We start from the raw sequence: 17,748 nt of genomic DNA, 5'->3' as shown, positions 1-17,748 counted from the left end.
TTGTGCTGATTCTATTGAGCTTCACAATCTTCTGCAGGAAAAAAAATGTAATCAAACTGATTTTGGTATTGATGGGTGTTAGTTCTAGAAGGTCTTGTTGGTCTTCATAGAACTATTCAACTTCAGCTTCTTTGGCATTAGTGGTTGGGGCATAGACTTGGATTACTGTGATATTGAATGGTTTTCCTTGGAAATGAACAGAGATCATTCTGTCATGTTTGAGATTGCTTCCAAGTATTGCATTTCAGACTATTTTGCTGACAACGAGGGATATTCCATTTTTTTCTAAGTGATTGTTACCCACAATAGGAGATATAATGGTCTTCTGAGTCAAAATCTCCTATTCTAGTCCATTTAGTTCACAGATTCCAAAAATGTCAATGTTCATTCTTGCCATCTCCTGTTTGATCACTCCCAATTTGCCTTGATTTACGGACCTAACATTCCAGGTTCCTTGCAATATTGTTCTTTACTGCAATATTGTTCTTTTTAGCATCGCAGTTGACTTCCATCACCAGTCACATCCACAGCTGGGCGATGTTTTTGCTTTGGCTCCGTCTCTTCATTCTTTCTGGAGTTATTCCTCTACTCTTCTCCAGTAGCATATTGGGCACATATCAACCTGGGGACTTTATCTTTCAGTGTCATATCTTTTTGCTTTTTCATACTGTTCATGGGATTCCCAAGGCAAGAGCACTAAAGTGGTTTTCCATTCCCTTCTCCAGTGGACCATGTTTTGTCAGAACACTCCACCATGACTCATCCATCTTGGGTGTCCCTATATGGCACGGCTCATATTTTCATTGAGTTATGAAAGGCTGTGGTCCTTATGATCAGTTTGGTTAGTTTTCTGTGACTGTAGTTTTCATTATGTCTGTCCTATGATTGGGCTTCCCTGGTGGCTCAGCTGGTAAATAATCTGCCTGCAATGAGGGAGACTTGGGTTTGATCTCTGGGTTGGAAGATACCCTGGAGAAGGGAAAGGCTACCCACTCCGGTATTCTTGCCTGGAGAGTTACATGGACTGTATAGGCCATGGGATCGCAAAGAGTAAGACACAACTGAGTGAGTTTCACTTCATATCAGCTTCCCTTGTGGCTCAGCTGGTAAAGAATCCGCCTGCAGTGCAGGAGAACTGAGTTTAACCCTGTGTTGGATGATCCCCTGGAGAAGCGAAAGGCTACTCACTCCAGTATTCCGTCCTGGAGAATTCCATGGATTGTATAGTCTATGGGATCACAAACAGTCAGACAGGACTGAGTGACTTTCACTTTCACTTGCCATCTGGTAAATAAGGATAAGAGGCTTATGGAAGCTTATCATTTTTTAGGACTACATAAACTGGAAATATAATGTTCTGATATATAACCTGCTCATGTATAACCCTTTCCCTCAAAAACTTATATGACAGTTCTTTAACTTCAAATGGGCAGACCATTCTTCAGAGTTTCCTGTTAGATTTTCTCCAGGGTTATAATCCTCAGATTGGCACTGATAAAATTTTCCATTTTTTTCCCCCTAGGTTGGCTATTGATTAAATTTTTGTCACCATCTGAAACTAATGCATTATTACATGTTAAGAATACCTCAAAAAATCTATCTAACTAAATAATGCAAGAAAGGTACTACTTTTCAAATGTAATTTACCTCTTATGCAAAATTTCCTTAACACATAAACATAATTTAAAAAATAAATTATTCAAAAGGAAAACAGAAGGGGTAAATGGACTTGCCACAATAGAGACAAACTTTGTGTTTGGGTTCAAAAGTCAACTAGTTGAACTCTAATGCTAGTTTTAATAGAACAACAAGAACAAAATGCTGAGGTAAGTTAGAAAATAAAGAAACAAGGTCCTTAAAAAAAAAAAAAAAAACTTTTTTTTTTTCCTTTCACACTTTAGAAGACAAGAGCAGATGAAACCAAACCACATTACTTGCTTTCTAGTTTTATTCTCACCACATTGCAAACCTGGCCACCAATTAACCATTCCTTCATAAGATACAAATATAAAGCCTTCAGTCAGTTCAGTTCAGTTCAGTTGCTCAGTTGTGTCCAACTCTTTGCAACCCAATGTACTGCAGCATGCCAGGCCTCCCTGTCCATCACCACCTCCCAGACTTTTCTCAAACTCATGACAATTGAGTCAGTGATGCCATGAAACCATCTCATCCTCTGTCGTCCCCTTCTCCTCCCACCTTCAATCTTTTCCAGCATCAGGGTTTTTTCAAATGAGTCAGTTCTTCGTATCAGGTGGCCAAAGTATTGGAGTTTCAGCTTCAACATCAGTCCTTCCAATGAACATTCAGGACTGATTTCCCCTAGGATGGGCTGGTTGGATCTCCTTGCAGTCCAAGAGACTCTCAAGAGACTCCTCCAACACCACAGTTCAAAAGCATCAATTCTTTGGTGCTCAACTTTCTTTATAGTCCAACTCTCACATCCATACATGACTACTGGAAAAACCATAGCTTTGACTAGACAGATCTTGGTTGGCAAAGTAATGTCTATGCTTTTTAACATGCTGTCTAGGTTGGCCATAACTTTTCTTCCAAGGAGCAAGTGTCTTTTAATTTCATGGCTGCAGTCACCATCTGCAGCGATCTGTCACAGCTTCCATTGCATTAGAAAGAGCAAATTAATCAGAAAGAAGACAGGCTGTGTAAGAGGAGAAACAAAGCACAGAGTAGTAGTCCAAGGTTATGAAAACTAAGCACATGGCCAGATTTGGGTTTTCCAGACACTCCAAAAAAGTGTGCATAACTATAGAGAATACTCTATCTCAGATATATTATTGGGGTTCCCCTGGTGGCTCAGATGGCAAAGAATCAGCCTGGAGAGACCCGGGTTCAAGTTCTGGTTTGGGAAGTTCCCTTAGAAGAGAGAATATTATCATTATTCAATCATATAACACAAAACCAAGAAAACAAAAGTGTTATTATTATTTTTTTTAATGCAAAACAGTGTAGCCACAGAAGCTTCGATCCTCCTCACCTAAAATGCCTTTCATAGGTTTTCATAGAATCAGCTAAATATTTACATTTTTCATAAGATATAAGAATAATTTTATATACACCTTTCTCTTAGCTAAAACCTTGCTGTAATATTCATCCCAATCTGGAAAGACATACCATGAATATATCATGTCACTCCCTGTATACAGTAGCCCATTCTCCAGCCTCTGTATAAAAGTCATGTTGTCTGTCAGTCTTGATGTGATACCAGGAACATATGAAGAAGGCACAGGAAGACCAGCACACAGTCTTTCAATGGCATTCTCATAGAAAAATCTAAAAGTGTATATAAATGGAATATTCAGGAGTTCAGCCACCAATTCCCCGTGAAAACTTAAAGGGTCAGCAATACATACATCGAACTTGGCTGCCTATAGCCTGCTGAGTAACTCCTAGTTTGTGATAGCATTATTACAGACTCTTTTGGTTGTTAATAAAAATTTTCTATGTTTGCCAGTTTTATTTGCATTTCCACCATAAGAGTTTTGGCAGTTCAAAGAAACTTCATACAGAATGGTATTGAGCTCGTACATTGAAGTTTCTTTAGTTACCAAAAGTTGGAGGATCTCCACATTATAGGGAACCTTGGTATGATTCATCAGACTTTGTGAAAGTATCAAGACAATTATCTCATGCCAACAATGGTGAAGTTCTTCTAGAATAACTCGTAAATTAACCCAATGACTAAAATCTGCAGGTCATACAAGAACGTTGCCTGTCCTTCCAGAGTCAAGGAGACATAGATGCAACATGGCAAGGATGCCGAAGCCTTTCACAGTCTTCCTAGTTACCTCTTGCCTGAATTAAATCTGGGCTTAAACCAAATGCATGAAACTCACAATCCAAAGATCTCTTCTTAACTCTTTTAATCAAGTTCATAGTAGATTGAGCTGAAACTTGAGATGTGTACTTTGTATTATGGATTAACATGAAAAACTGCTTTGATGGGAGAAAAAAAAAAAAACTGATAAATTCAATACATAAATTAGGAAGAATATAATCAGGCTTAAACAGAAATCTATAATAATTTCTAAGTAATATTAGAAAATCCAACTCCAACATCATGTGATTGCATATTCTAATAAGGCAAAAGTTTTCTTTTTCTGGTTTTACTTGAATGCTCATTTGAACTTTCTGAAAGATTCACACTTTAAGAGATATTAAGGCAGGCAGATTTATTTTATTTTTAATTGGCAATAGGTCTGTGAGTTTATTTCCAGACTTTCTATCCTGTACCATTTATCTATGTTTCTATTTTTGTGCCAGTAGCATACTGTCTTGATGACTGCAACTTTGTAGTATAGTCTGAATTCAGGGAGCCTTATTCCTCCACCTATTTGCTATTTTTTCCCCCTCATAATTGCTTTAGCCACTCAGGGTCTTCTCTATTCTATGAAACTTTTTTGTTTTTTATAATATATTCTTGTTTATGAAAAATGCCACTGGCAAACTGATAGAGATTGCGTTTAATCTGTAGATTGCCTTGGATAGTATAATCATTTTGACAGTATTGATTCTTCCAATCCAAGACCATTGTATATCTTTCCATCTGATTGTGTTATCTTTTATCTATTTCATCTGTGTCTTATACTGTCAGAACACAAGTCTTTTGCTTCCTTAGGTAGCATTATTCATACATATTTTATTCTTTTTGACAAAATGGTAACGGAGATTTTTTTTTCTTTATTTCTGGTCATTCATTGCCAGTGTATAGAAGTGCAACAGATTTCTGTGTGTTAATTTTGCATGCTGCTTATTTACCAAATTCATTCATGAGATCTAGTAGTCTTCCATAGCGTCTTTAGGATTTTCTATGTATAGTACTGTGCTTTCCACAAATAGTGATAGTTTTACTTCTTTCCCGACTTGTTTTTATTGGTATATAGTTGCTTTACATTATCATGTTAGTTTCTACTGTACAACAAAGTGAATCAACTTTATGTATACCTATATACCCTCCCTCCTGGACTTCTTCCTGACAGCCCCCCACCCACCACCATATAGGTCACCACAGAATACCAAGCTGGGCTCCCTGAACTATTTAGTAAGTTTCCACTATTTATCTGTTTTGTACATTATAGTAGGATATATATGTCAGTCTCAATCTCCCAATTCATCCACCCTCCCATGCCCATATCCATGTCTGCTTTCATTGTCTGCATCTCTACTCCTGCTCTGCAAGTAGATTAATCTGTACCAGTTTTCTAGATTCCACATGTATGCATTGCTGTTGTTGTTGTTTAGTTGCTAAGTCATGTCCAAGTCTTTGTAACCCCATAGATTGCAGCACACCAGTCTTCCCCGTCCTTCATCATCTCCCAGTTTGTTCAAACTCATGTCCACTGAGACAGTGATGGCATCAAACCACCTCATTCTCTGTCATCCCCTTCTCCTGCCTTCAATCTTTCCCAGCATCAGGGTCTTTTCTAGTGAGTTGGCCCTTCACATCAGGTGGCTAAAGTTTTAGAGCTTCAGCTTCAGCAACAGTCCTTCCAATGAATAGTCAGGACTGATTTCCCTTAGGATTTACATGTTTGATATCCTTAAAGTCCAAAAGACTCTCAAGAATATTCTCCAAGACCACAGTTCAGAAACATCAATTCTTTGGTGCTCAGCTTTCTTTATGGACTAACTCTCATGTCCATACACAACTACTGGAAAAACCATAACTCTGACTAGATGAACCTTTGTTGGCAAAGTAATGTCTCTGCTTTTTAATATGCTGTCAGTTTGGTCATAGCTTTTCTTCCAAGGAGCAAACATCTTTTAATTTTATGGCTGCAGTCACCATCTGCAGTGATTTTGGAGCCCAAGAAAATAAAGTCTGTCACTATTTCCATTGTTTCTCCATCTATTTACATGAAGTGATGAGAGCGGGTGCCATGATCTTAGTTTTTGAATGCTGAGCTTTAAGATTGCTTTTTCACTCTCCTCAAGAGGCTCTTTAGTTCCTCTTCACTTTCTGCCATAAGGGTGATGCCATCTAAGGTTATTGATATTTCTCCTGGTGATCTTGATTCCAGCTTGTGCTTCATCCAGCCTGGCATTTCACATGATGTACTCTGCACACGTTAAATAAGCAGGGTGAAAATATACAGCCTTGATATACTCCTTTCCCAATTTTTGCCCAGTTCCTTGTTCCACACTGATCATATACTCTAAGAAAACCATAATTCAAGAAGACACATGCATCTCAGTGTTCATTGCAGCCCTATTCATTAATACAATAAGCAGAGCGTAGAAGCAACTTAAATGTCCATTGACAGATGAATGGATAAAAATGTGGTACATGTATACAATGGAATAATACTCAACCATAAAAAGATCTGAAATTAGATCATTTGTATAGATGTGGATGAACCTGGAGTCTGTCATACAGAATGAAGTACATCATAAAGAAAAAAAAGTATAATAATACATATTATATAAATACAACATAATATATGATATAAATATAGCATAAATGACATAAAATACATATGATATTCATTTTTTTCATATTTACTTTTCTCTTTATGACATATCTCACTCTGTATGACAGATGTCAAGTTCATCCACATCTCTACAAATGATCCAATTTTATGTCTTCATATGGTTGAGTAATATTCCATTGCATACATATACCACATCTTTATGCACTCATCTGCCAATGAACATTTCAGTTGCTTCTATCTTCTGGCTATTGTATTAATAAACGGTGCTGCAATGAACGTTGAGGTGCATGCAACTTTTTGAGTAATGGTTTTCTTAGAGTATATGACCAGTGTTGATTTGCTGGCTCATGGGGTAGTTCTATTCTTAGTATTTTAAGGAAACTTCATAAAAATCTCCAGAGTGGTTGTATCAATTTACATTCCAACCAACAGAGCAAGAGAGTTCCCTTCTCTTCATTCTTTCTCCAGCATTTATTGTTTTAAGATTTTTTTGATTATAGCCATTCTAATTGGTGTGAGGTGACGTTGTTGTTCAGTTGTGCAGTCATGTCTGACTCCTTGTGACCCCATTAACTGCAGCACAGCAGGTTTCCCTGTCCTTCACTATCTCCCAGAGTTTGCTCAAGCTCATGTCCATTGAATCAGTGATGCCACCCAAACATTTCATCCTCTGTCACCCCTTCTCCTTTTGCCCTCAACCTTTCCAAGTATCAGGGTCTTCCAATGAGTTTTCTCTTTGCATCAGGTGGCCAAGTATTGGAGCTTTAGCTTCAACATCAGTCTTTCCAATTGATAGCTTACAGAGAACAGTGTTGGATTCATGATCTCCAAAGAAGAGAATTTAGCTTTGGGACCAGAGACATGGTTTCAGGCACTCAGAGCTTCACTTATTACAGTGAAAAAGGGATAGAGAATGCTTCTGACATAGACATCAGAAGGGGACAGAGAGTGCCCCTCTTGTTAGTCTTATCAAGGCCTTATATACTTTTTCAATTGGTTATTAGCAATAGAAAGGTCTTACCAGACCCTCTCACAGCATACATCTTAAGATAACAGGATTGTCTGAAGGTTCACTTTAAGAAGGAGAAACAATTCCTCAAGCAAGATACATTGCTGTTATATAATCCTTAGTACATGGAAAAATATATTCTTGAGCAAGATGAGCTGTTTTGCTGTGTAATCATTAGCTCTGGTCTTAAAGAAAGAAAGACACTTTTTTTTTTTTTAAGAAATAGGTTGCTGCCATAACAACTCAGAGCTTAAGAAAGGAAAAGACTTATGTGACTAGAAGGAATGTGGGGAAAGAAGCTTGTCCCTTTCTCCTCCTCATGGGCCCTGGATCTGTTTTTCCTCCTCGGGGACCCCAGACTCTATCAACCGACCTAAGAGTTAGTTCTCTCACAATGAATACTTAGGGTTGATTTCCTTTGGGATTGACTTGCTTGATCTCCTTGCTGTCCAAGGGACTCTCAAGAGTCTTCTCCAGTATCACAGTTAGAAAGCAGTCATTCTTCAGTGCTCAGTCTTCTTTGTTTTTCAAATTTCACATCCATGCCTGACTACTGGAAAAACCATAGCTTTAACTATGCCGACCTTTGTCAGCAAAGTGATATCTCCAGTTTTTTTGTTTGTTTGTTTTTGTTGTTGTTGTTTGTTTGTTTTAATAACCTAGAGAAAGTATTGTGTCTTTCATTCAACCTGAGAACATTCAAGTCAGATTAAACAGATGAAAACATAGATTGTCTCAAAATACATCAACATACTTAACACAGTGTACATTCACAAGCATCTATTTTGAATATCCAAAATTAGTGTCTTTTTTCCATGTCTTGAAAATTAAGTTTTATATAAATTAAAAACCAACATGGGGAATTCTTTTTTTTTAATATATTTATTTATTTTAATCTAGGCTAATTACAATACTTAGTGGGTTTTGCCATACATCAACATGAATCTGCCATGAGTGTACATGTGTTCCCCATCCTGAACTCCCCTCTCACCTCCCTCCCCATCCCATATCTCAGGGTCATCCCAGTGCACCAACCTTGAGCACCCTCTCTTATGCATCAAACCTGGGCTGGCAATCTATTTCACATATGGTAATATACATGTTTCAATGCTATTCTCTCAGATCACCCCACCCTCATTTTCTCCCACAGATTCCAAAAGTCTGTTCTTTACATGTGTGTCTCTTTTCTGTCTCGCATATAGGGTCAGCTTTATCATCTTTCTAAATTCCATATATATGCATAATATACTGTATTGGTGTTTTTCTTACTGACTTACTTCATTCTGTATAATAGACTCCAGTTTCATCCACCTCATTAGAACAGATTCAAATGCGTTCTTTTTAATAGCAGGCTGTATATTGTCACCCTGCTTATTTAACTTATATGCAGAGTACATCAGGAGAAACACTGGGCTGGATGAAGCACTAGTTGGAATCAAGATTGCCGGGAGAAATATCAGTAACCTCAGATATGCAGATGACACCACCCTTATGGCAGAAAGTGAAGAAGAATTAAAGAGCCTCTTGATGAAAGTGAAAGAGGAGAGTGAAAAAGTTGGCTTAAAGTTCAACATTCAGAAAACTAAGATCATGGCATCTGGTCCCATCACTTCATGGTAAATAGATAGGGAAACAGTGGAAACAGAAGCTGACTTTATTTTTCTGGGCTCCAAAATCATTGCAGATGATTGCGGCAATGAAATTAAAAGACGCTTACTCCTTGGAAGGAAAGTTATGACCAAACTAGACAGCATGTTAAAAAGCAGAGACATGACTTTGCCAACAAAGGTCCGTCTAGTTAAGGCTATGATTTTTCCAATGGTCATGTATGGATGTGAGAGTTGGACTATAAAGAAAGTTGAGCACTGAAAAATCGATGTTTTTGAACTGTGGTGTTGGAGAAGACTCTTGAGAGCCCCCTTGGGCTGCAAGAAGATCAAACCAGTCCATCCCAAAGGAGATCAGTCCTGGGTGTTCATCGGAAGGACTGATGTTGAAGCTGAAACTCCAATACTTTGGCCACCTGATGCAAAGAGCTGACTCATTTGAAAAAACCCTGATGCTAGGAAAGATTGAGGGTAGAAGGAGAAGAGGACGACAGAGGATGAGATGGTAGTATGGCATCACTGACTCGATGGACATGGGTTTGGGTGTACTCTGGGAGTTGATGATGGACAAGGAGGCCTGGCATGCTGTGGTTCATGGGGTCACAAAGAGTTGGATATGACTGAGCTACTGAACTGAACTGAACTGAATTTTCTATTGTGTATATATACCACAGCCTTCTTACCCACTCGTCTGCAGATGGATATCTAGGTTGCTTTCATGTCCTAGCTATTGCAAACAGTGTTGTGATGAACATTGGGGTACACATATCTCTTTCAATTGTGGTTTCCTCAGTGTGTATGCCCAGCAAAGGGATTGGTGGGTCGTATGGCAGTTCTATTACAAGTTTTTTAAGGAGTCTCACACTGCTTTCCATTGTGGCTGCACTCCTTTGCATTCCCACCAATAGTGTAAGAGCATTCCCTTTTCTCTGCACCCTCTCCAGCATTTATTATTTGTAGAGATTTTGATAGTAGCCATCCTGACTGGCATGAGGTGGTACCTCATTGTGGTTTTGATTGGCATTTCTCTGATAATGAGTGATGTTGAGTATCTTTTCATGTGTTTGCTAGCCATCTGAATGTCTTCTTTGGAGAAGTCTCTGTTTATTTCTTTGGCCCATTTTTTGAATGGGCCACTTAATTTTTTGGAACTGAGCTGTAGGAGTTGCTTGTGCATTTTTGAGATTAATTCTTTGTCAGTTGCTTCATTTGCTATTATTTTCTCAAATTCTGAAGGCTGTCTTTTCACCTTGCTTATAGTTTCCTTCATTGTACAAAAGCTTTTAAGTTTAATTAGGTCTCATTTGTTTATTTTTGCTTTTATTTCCATTACTCTGGGAGGTGGGTCATAGAGGATCCTGCTGTGATTTATGTCAGGGAATGTTTTACCTGTTTTCCTCTAGAGTTTTATAGTTTTCGGTCTTATATTTAGATCTTTGATCCATTTTGAATTTATTTTTGTGTATGCTGTTAGAAAGTGTTCTAGTTTCATTCTTTTACAAGTTTTACCAGTTTTCCCAGCACCACTTGTTAAAGAGATTGTCTTTTCTTCACTGTATATTCTTGCCTCCTTCGTCAAAGATAAGGTGTCCGTAAGTGTGTGCATTTATCTCTGGGCTTTCTATTTTGTTCCATTGATCTATATTTATGTCTTTGTGTCAGTACCATACTGTCTTGACTGTAGCTTTGTAGTACAGTCTGAAGTCAGGCAGGTTGATTCCTCCAGTTCCATTCTTCTTTCTTATGATTGCTTTCAAGGTTTTTTGTATTTCCACACTAATTGTGAAATTATTTGTTCTAGTTCTCTGAAGAATACCCTTGGTAGCTTGATAGGGATTGCATTGAATCTATAGATTTCTTTGGATAGTATAGTCATTTTCACTATATTGATTCCTCTGATCCATGAACATGGTATATTTGTTCATCTATTTGTATCATTTTTAATTTCTTTCATCAGTGTTTTATAGTTTTCTATATATAGATCTTTTGTCTCATTAGGTAGATTTATTCTTAAGTATTTTATCCTTTTCATTGCAAATGTGAATGGAATTGTTTCCTTAATTTCTCTTTCTGTTTTCTGATTACTGATGTATAGGAATGCAAGAGATTTCTGTGTGTTAATTTTATATCCTGAAACTTTACTATATTCATTGATTAGCTCTAGTAGTTTTCTGGTGGAGGCTTTAGGGTTTCTATGTAGAGGATCATGTCATCTGCAAACAGTGAGCGTTTTACTTCTTCTTTTCCAAGCTGGATTCCTTTTATTTCTTTTTCTTCTCTGATTTCTGTGGCTAAAACTTCTAAAACTATGTTGAATAGTAGTGGTGAGAGTGGGTACCCTTGTCTTGTTCCTGGCTTTAGGGGAAATGATTTCAATTTTTCACCATTGAGGATAATGTTTGCTGTGGGTTTATCACATATGGCTTTTATTATGTTGAGGTATGTTCCTTCTATGCTTGCTTTCTGAAGGGTTTTTATCATAAATGGATACTGAATTTTGTCAAATTTTGTCAATTTTCTCTGCATCTATTTAGATAATCAAATGGTTTTTATCTTTCAATTTGTTAGTGTGCTGTATCACATTTATTGGTTTGTGAATACTGAAAAATCCTTACATCCTTGGAATAAAGAGCACTTGGTCATGATGTATGATCTTTTTAATATGTTGCTGGATTCTGTTTGCTAGAATTTTGTTAAGAATTTTTGCATCTATGTTCATCAGTGATATTGACCTGTAGTTTTCTTTTTGTGTGGCATCTCTGTCTGATTTTGGTACTAGGGTGATAGTGGCCTCATAGAATGAGTATGGAAGTTTACCTTCCTCTGCAATTTTCTGGAAGAGTTTGAGAAAGATAGGTGTTAGTTCTTCTCTAAATTTTTGGTAAAATTCAGCTGTGAAGCCATCTGGCCCTGGGCTTTTGTTTGTTGAAACTTTTCTAATTATAGTTTTGATTTCTGTGCTTGTGATGGGTCTGTTAAGATTTTCTATTTCTTCCTGGCCCAGTTTTGGAAAGTTATACTTTTCTAAGAATTTTTCCATTTCTTCCAAGTTGTCCATGTTATTGGCATATAGTTGCTGATAGTAGCCTCTTATCCTTTGTATTTCTGTGTTGTCTGTTGTGATTTCTCCATTTTCATTTCTAATTTTGTTGATTTGCTTCTTTTCCCTTTTTTTTTTTTTTTTTTTTTGATGAGTCTGGCTAATGGTTTGTCTATTTTATTTATCTTCTCAAAGAACCAGCTTTTAGTTTTGTTGCTTTTGGCTATGGTCTCCTTTGTTTCTTTTTCATTTATTTCTGCACTAGTTTTTATGATTTCTTTCCTTCTACTAACCCTAGGGTTCTTCATTTCTTCTTTTTCTAGTTGCTTTCGGTGTAGAGTTAGGTTATTTATTTCATTTTTCTCTTATTTTTTGAGGTAAGCTTTTATTGCTACGAACCTTCTCCTTAGCACTGCTTTTACTGAATCCCATAGGTTTTGGGTTGTTCTGTTTTCATTTTCATTCATTTATATGTATATTTTGATTTCTTCTTTGATTTCTTCTGTGATTTGTTGGTTATTCAGAAGCATGTTGATTAACCTGCATATTTTATTTTTATAGTGTTTTTTTTTTTTCTTGTAATTGGCATCTAATCTTACTGCATTGTAATCAGAAAAGATGCTTGAGATGACTTCAATTTGTTTGAATTTACCAAGGCTAGATTTATGGCCCAGGATGTAATCTATCCTGAAGAAGGTTCTGTGTGCCCTTGAGAAAAAGGTGAAATTCATTGTTTGGGGGTGAGATGTCCTAGAGTTATCAGTTAGGTCTAACTGATCCATTGTATCATTTAAAGTTTGTGTTTCCTTGTTAATTTTCTGTTTAGTTGATCTATCCATAGGTGTGAGTGGGGTATTAATGTCTCCCATTATTATTGTGTTATTGTTAATTTCCCCTTTCATACTTGTTAGCATTTGCCTTAGATATGTGGTGTTCCTGTGTTGGGTACATATATATTTATGATTGTTATATCTTCTTCTTGGATTGATTCTTTGTTCCTTATGTAGGGTCCTTCTTTGCATTTTTCCACGGCCTTTATTTCAAAGTCTATTTTATCAGATATGAGTATTGCTACTCCTGCTTTCTTTTGGTCTCCATTTACGTGAAATATCTTCTTCCAGCTCTTCACTTTCAGTCTGTATGTATCCCTTGTTTTGAGGTGGGTCTCTTGTAGACAACATACATATGGGTTTTGTTTTTGTATCCATCCAGCCAGTCTTTGTCTTTTGTTTGGGGTATTCAACCCATTTACATTTAAGGTAATTATTGATAAGTATGATATTGTTTCCATTTCTTTTGTTGTTTTGTGTTTGAGTTTATAACCTTTGCTGTGTTTCCTGTCTAGAGAAGATTCTCCAGCATTTGTTGAAGATCTGGTTTGGTGGTGCTGAATTCTCTCAGCTTTTGCTTGTCTATAAAACTTTTGATTTCTCCTTCATATTTGAATGAGATCCTTGTTGCGTACAGTAATCTGTGTTGTAAGTTTTTCTCTTTCATCATTTTAAGTATGTCCTGCCATTCCCTTCTGGCCTGAAGAGTTCCTATTGAAAGATCAGCTGTTATCCTTATGGGAATCCCCTTGTGTGTTATTGTTTTTCCCTTGCTGCTTTTAATATTTGTACTTTGTGTTTGATCTTTGTTAATTTGATTAACATGTGTCTTGGGGTGTTTCATCTTGGGTGAACCTGTTTGGGACTCTCTTGGTTTCTTGGACTTGGTTGGCTATTTCCTTCCCCATTTTAGGAAAGTTTTCAACTATTATCTCCTCAAGTATTTTCTCATGGCCTTTCTTTTTGTCTTCTTCTTCCAGGACTCCTATGATTCGAATGTTGGGGCATTTAACATTGTCCCAGAGGTCTCTGAGGTTGTCCTCATTTCTTTTAGCTCTTTTTTTCCTCTTTGCTTAATTTATTTCCACCATTCTAACTTCCACCTCACTTATCCTATCTTCTGCCTCAGTTATTCTACTGTTGGTTCCCTCCAGAGTGCTTTTGATCTCAGTTATTGCATTATTCATTATTGATCAACTCTTTTATTTCTTCTAGGTCCTCATTAAGCATTTCTTGCATCTTCTCAATCCTTGTCTCCAGACTATTTATCTGTAACTCCATTTTGTTTTCAAGATTTTGGATCATTTTTACTACCATTATTCTGAATTCTTTTTCAGGTAGACAACCTATTGCCTCCTCTTTTGTTTGGTTTGGTGGGCATTTGTCACATTCCTTTACCTATTGAATATTTCTCTACCATTTCATCTTGCTTAGATTGCTGTCTTTGGGGTGGCCTTTCTGTATGCTGGAAGCTTGTGGTTCCTCTTTATTGTGGAGATTCCTCCCTGTGGGTAGTGTTGGATGAGTGGCTTGTCAATGTTTCCTGGTTAGGGAAGTTTGTGTTAGTTTTCTGTGGGTGAAGCTGGATCTCTTCTCTCTGTAGTGCAATGAAGTGTCCAGTAGTGAGCTTTGAGGTGTCTATAGGTTTGGTGTGACTTTGGCTGCCTACATTTTAATGCTCAGGGTTATGTTCCTGCTTTGTTGGAAAATTAGCTTGGTATGTCTTGCTCTGAAACTTGTTGGCTCTTGGGTGGAGCTTGGTTTCAGTGTAGGTATGGAGGCTTTTGGATGAGCTCTTGTTGATTAATGTTCCCTGGAGTCAGGAGTGTTCTGGTGTTCTCAAGTTTTTGGATTTAAGCCTCCTGCCTCTGGCTTTCAGTCTTATTCTTACAATGGCCTCAAGACTTCTCCATCCATATAACACTGATGATAAAACATCTAGGTTAATGGCGAAAAGATTCTCCACAGTGAGGGACGCTCAAAGAGGTTCACAGAGTTACATAAAGAAGGGAAGAGGGAAGAGGGAGATAGAGATGACCAGGAGGAGAGGAGGGGAAGTCAAAAGGAGAGAGGCCAATCTAGCCAGTAATCAGTTCCTTAAGTCTTCCCCACAGCCCGGAACATCCAAAGAGATTCATGGAATTAGGTAGAAAAGAGAAGGGAGAGAGAGAAGATAGAGGTGACCTGGGGGAGAGAAAGGAGTCAAAAGGTTAGAGAGCAATCAAGCCAGTAACCACCCTCCTAAGTAAAAATGGGTACTGAAGATTGGATTGGTAAAGGCCCAAAATTGATAACAAATACCAAAAAGCAAATACTAAAAATCTAGAGTAGAGGTTAGACTCTTGAAAATACAACATTAAAAAAACAAAGTAAAATCACAAAATTTATTAAATATATATATATGAAATTTGTTTAAAAATAGGGTCTTTTTTTTGCAAGGTAATAGTGGGTTATAAAAATGGGTTATAAAAATGCATTATAAAAATGAAAATTAAAGAGTAATAAATATCTTAAAAATTAAAAAATTAAATGATAATAATTAAATCTAGGAATTTCTCTGGAGCTGTTGAGGGCAGTGTTGGGTCAGTTCAGTTTCAGATAGTTCCTTGTTCCAATTTATACTTCTTTTCAAGATCTATAAGCACCTTCCAATGTAGTCGGTGCTAACTACAGGGTTTTAATCTGTTGCACCTGTCACTTCCAAAGTGGTCCCCTCTTTTTTGTTTATTTTGGCTTCCTCTCTTTGCAAGTCTCTTCAGTGTCTAATTTCCACCCTGACACAAGGGAGCAAAGGTGATCACTTATTTAGGCTCACTTGTTCAGTTGTGCTGGGGGAGGGGAGGGGGGTGCGAGAAACACTGCAAACAAATATCACAGGTGTGTGTGGGGAGTGTTCACAGTGTCTGGGCCACAACTGGGTTGGCCCCTGCTCATGGCGTGTGTGACCTTTCCCGGTCTACACTGCTCAGGCTCCAGGTTGCTCTGCAGGGGAACTGTCTAAAGTGGGCCCTGGGTTGTGTGCACTTCCCAAGTCTACACCGCTCAGGTTCAGGGTCTCTGGTACTCCACAATGGCGCAGACTCAGTTGGGTCTGCATTTTGTGCCCTTCCCAGGTCCGAGCAGCTCGGGTGACCAGGTGCTTGACAAGCACAGTCTCCCAGGTGTGTGGTGCGTTTTATCACCTCCCAGGTCCCGGGTGCTCGGTTTCCTGGGTGCGCCGTGAGAGCATGGTCTTGGTGTGCTGAGTGTCTCCTCTGGGGAGCTGATCTCTGACTGAGGCCCTCCTGGTGGGTGTCAACCATCCAGGATCCCAGGAAGACTTGGTTAGCAACTGGGAGCCTGCTGGTAGTTTGGTAAGGGCGCCATCTCTGAGACCAAGATTGGCCCTCGCCTTCCGACTCTGGCTGCCACCTGCCTGCCTCTCTGCCTCTGGCGAGGGCAGGGGCCCGTCCACAGCCAGCTAGCTCTCCTCTGGTATTTGCTCAGTCCTTTGTTCTGTGAGCAGGCCTGGCAGTGCCTTAGTTTAGAGCTTTTCGCGGGAAAGTTTTTTCTATTTTTTTTTTTCCTCTCTCTCTCTCTGGCTAACCCACAGTTTAGGTTGCTATCTCACGTTAGCTCCCTCAGATTGTCCTCAGGGCATTCAGGCCCAGTCCTTACCCTAAGCATTCCACCCGTGCCTCCCTCTTCAGTCCCCGCTCACTGCTGGCAGGCTGGAGTGTCTGGTCTACTTTTCTGCTGGGAGTTGTGGTTAGGCACTTATTCTGTGGGTTTTGTTTTTTTTGTTTGTTTGTTTTTAATCCTCCTGGTTATGTTGCCCTCTGAGATTCCAAAACTCCCCACAGACCCACCGGTGAGAGGGTTTCCTGGTGTTTGGAAACTTCTCTTTCACAACTCCCTCCATGGGATGGGTCTCTGTCCCTAACTCTTTTGTCTCTCTTTTTATCTCTTATATTTTGTCCTACCTCCTTTTGAAGAGAATGGGCTGCCTGTCTGGGTGCCTGGTGTCATCTGCCAGCGTTCAGAACGTGTTTTGTGGAATTTGCTTGGCGTTCAATTGATCTTTTGAGGAGTTTGTGAGGGAGAAAGTGATCTCCCTGTCCTATTCCTCTGCCATCTTACAACCGCCCCCCATCTCCAGTTTTTAATACACTGTCTAGGTTTGTCATAGCTTTCCACTCAAGGAGAAAGTGTCATTTAATTTGTGGCTGCAGTGATGATCGACAGTAATTTTGGAGCCCAAGAAAATAAAATCTGTCACCCTTTCCACTTTTTCCCCACCTATTTGCCAAGAAGTGGTGGGGCCAGATGCTATGGTCCTAGTTTTTTAATGTTAAGTTTTAAGCCAGCCCTTTCACTCTCCTCTTCTACCTTCATCAAGAGGCTCTTTACTTTCTCTTTGCTTTTTGCCATTATGAATTTGAAATAAAAGATTTTATATTTTGTTTAGAGTAGTGAGGAAATGGAAGTATTTATAGCTTCTACATCAAAACTTCTCAACCATTACAGAGAGCTTGTGGAAATAAGCTTTTTTTATAAAATATTACACACATGAAATGAATCTTTTCCATATGGCTGGGAAGACTTGTTGATTCCTGGTAAGACTGACATCATTACAGAGAGCTCTTACACACCTGGAGTGGCTTCCTACATGAAGAATCATGGCTTACATCTGACAATTGCAGTAAGTGTGAAAGGTAGATGGCTGAATTTCATGGTGTCATATAGACTGTTGATATCATATATGAGCGAATTACATCTAAATATATGGAGGACTGATTTGGGGGGAAATGAATGGCAGGAACTGGCAATGAGAATT

General features: G+C 38.4%; 1 protein-coding gene across 4 annotated transcripts in view; it reads right to left on the bottom strand.

Annotated features, from left to right (window-relative positions):
- Nucleotides 1-17,748, bottom strand: part of LOC110124514 (UDP-glucuronosyltransferase 2B17-like) — a 72,692-nt gene that overhangs the window by 34,553 nt on the left and 20,391 nt on the right. For 2 of the 4 annotated variants that reach the window (XM_070458328.1, XM_070458331.1), the window contains exon 2: nt 3,130-3,288. The exons of the other annotated variants lie outside the window; for them this stretch is intronic. The gene's annotated coding sequence lies outside the window, so the exon portion shown is untranslated. The remainder of the gene's footprint in view (nt 1-3,129; nt 3,289-17,748) is intronic. 4 annotated transcript variants of the gene reach the window in all.

Source organism: Odocoileus virginianus, chromosome 29 (genome assembly GCF_023699985.2).
Source record: "Odocoileus virginianus isolate 20LAN1187 ecotype Illinois chromosome 29, Ovbor_1.2, whole genome shotgun sequence".
In the NCBI taxonomy this organism is placed as follows: Eukaryota; Metazoa; Chordata; class Mammalia; order Artiodactyla; family Cervidae; genus Odocoileus; species Odocoileus virginianus.
This window is presented reverse-complemented; position numbering and strand designations above follow the sequence as displayed.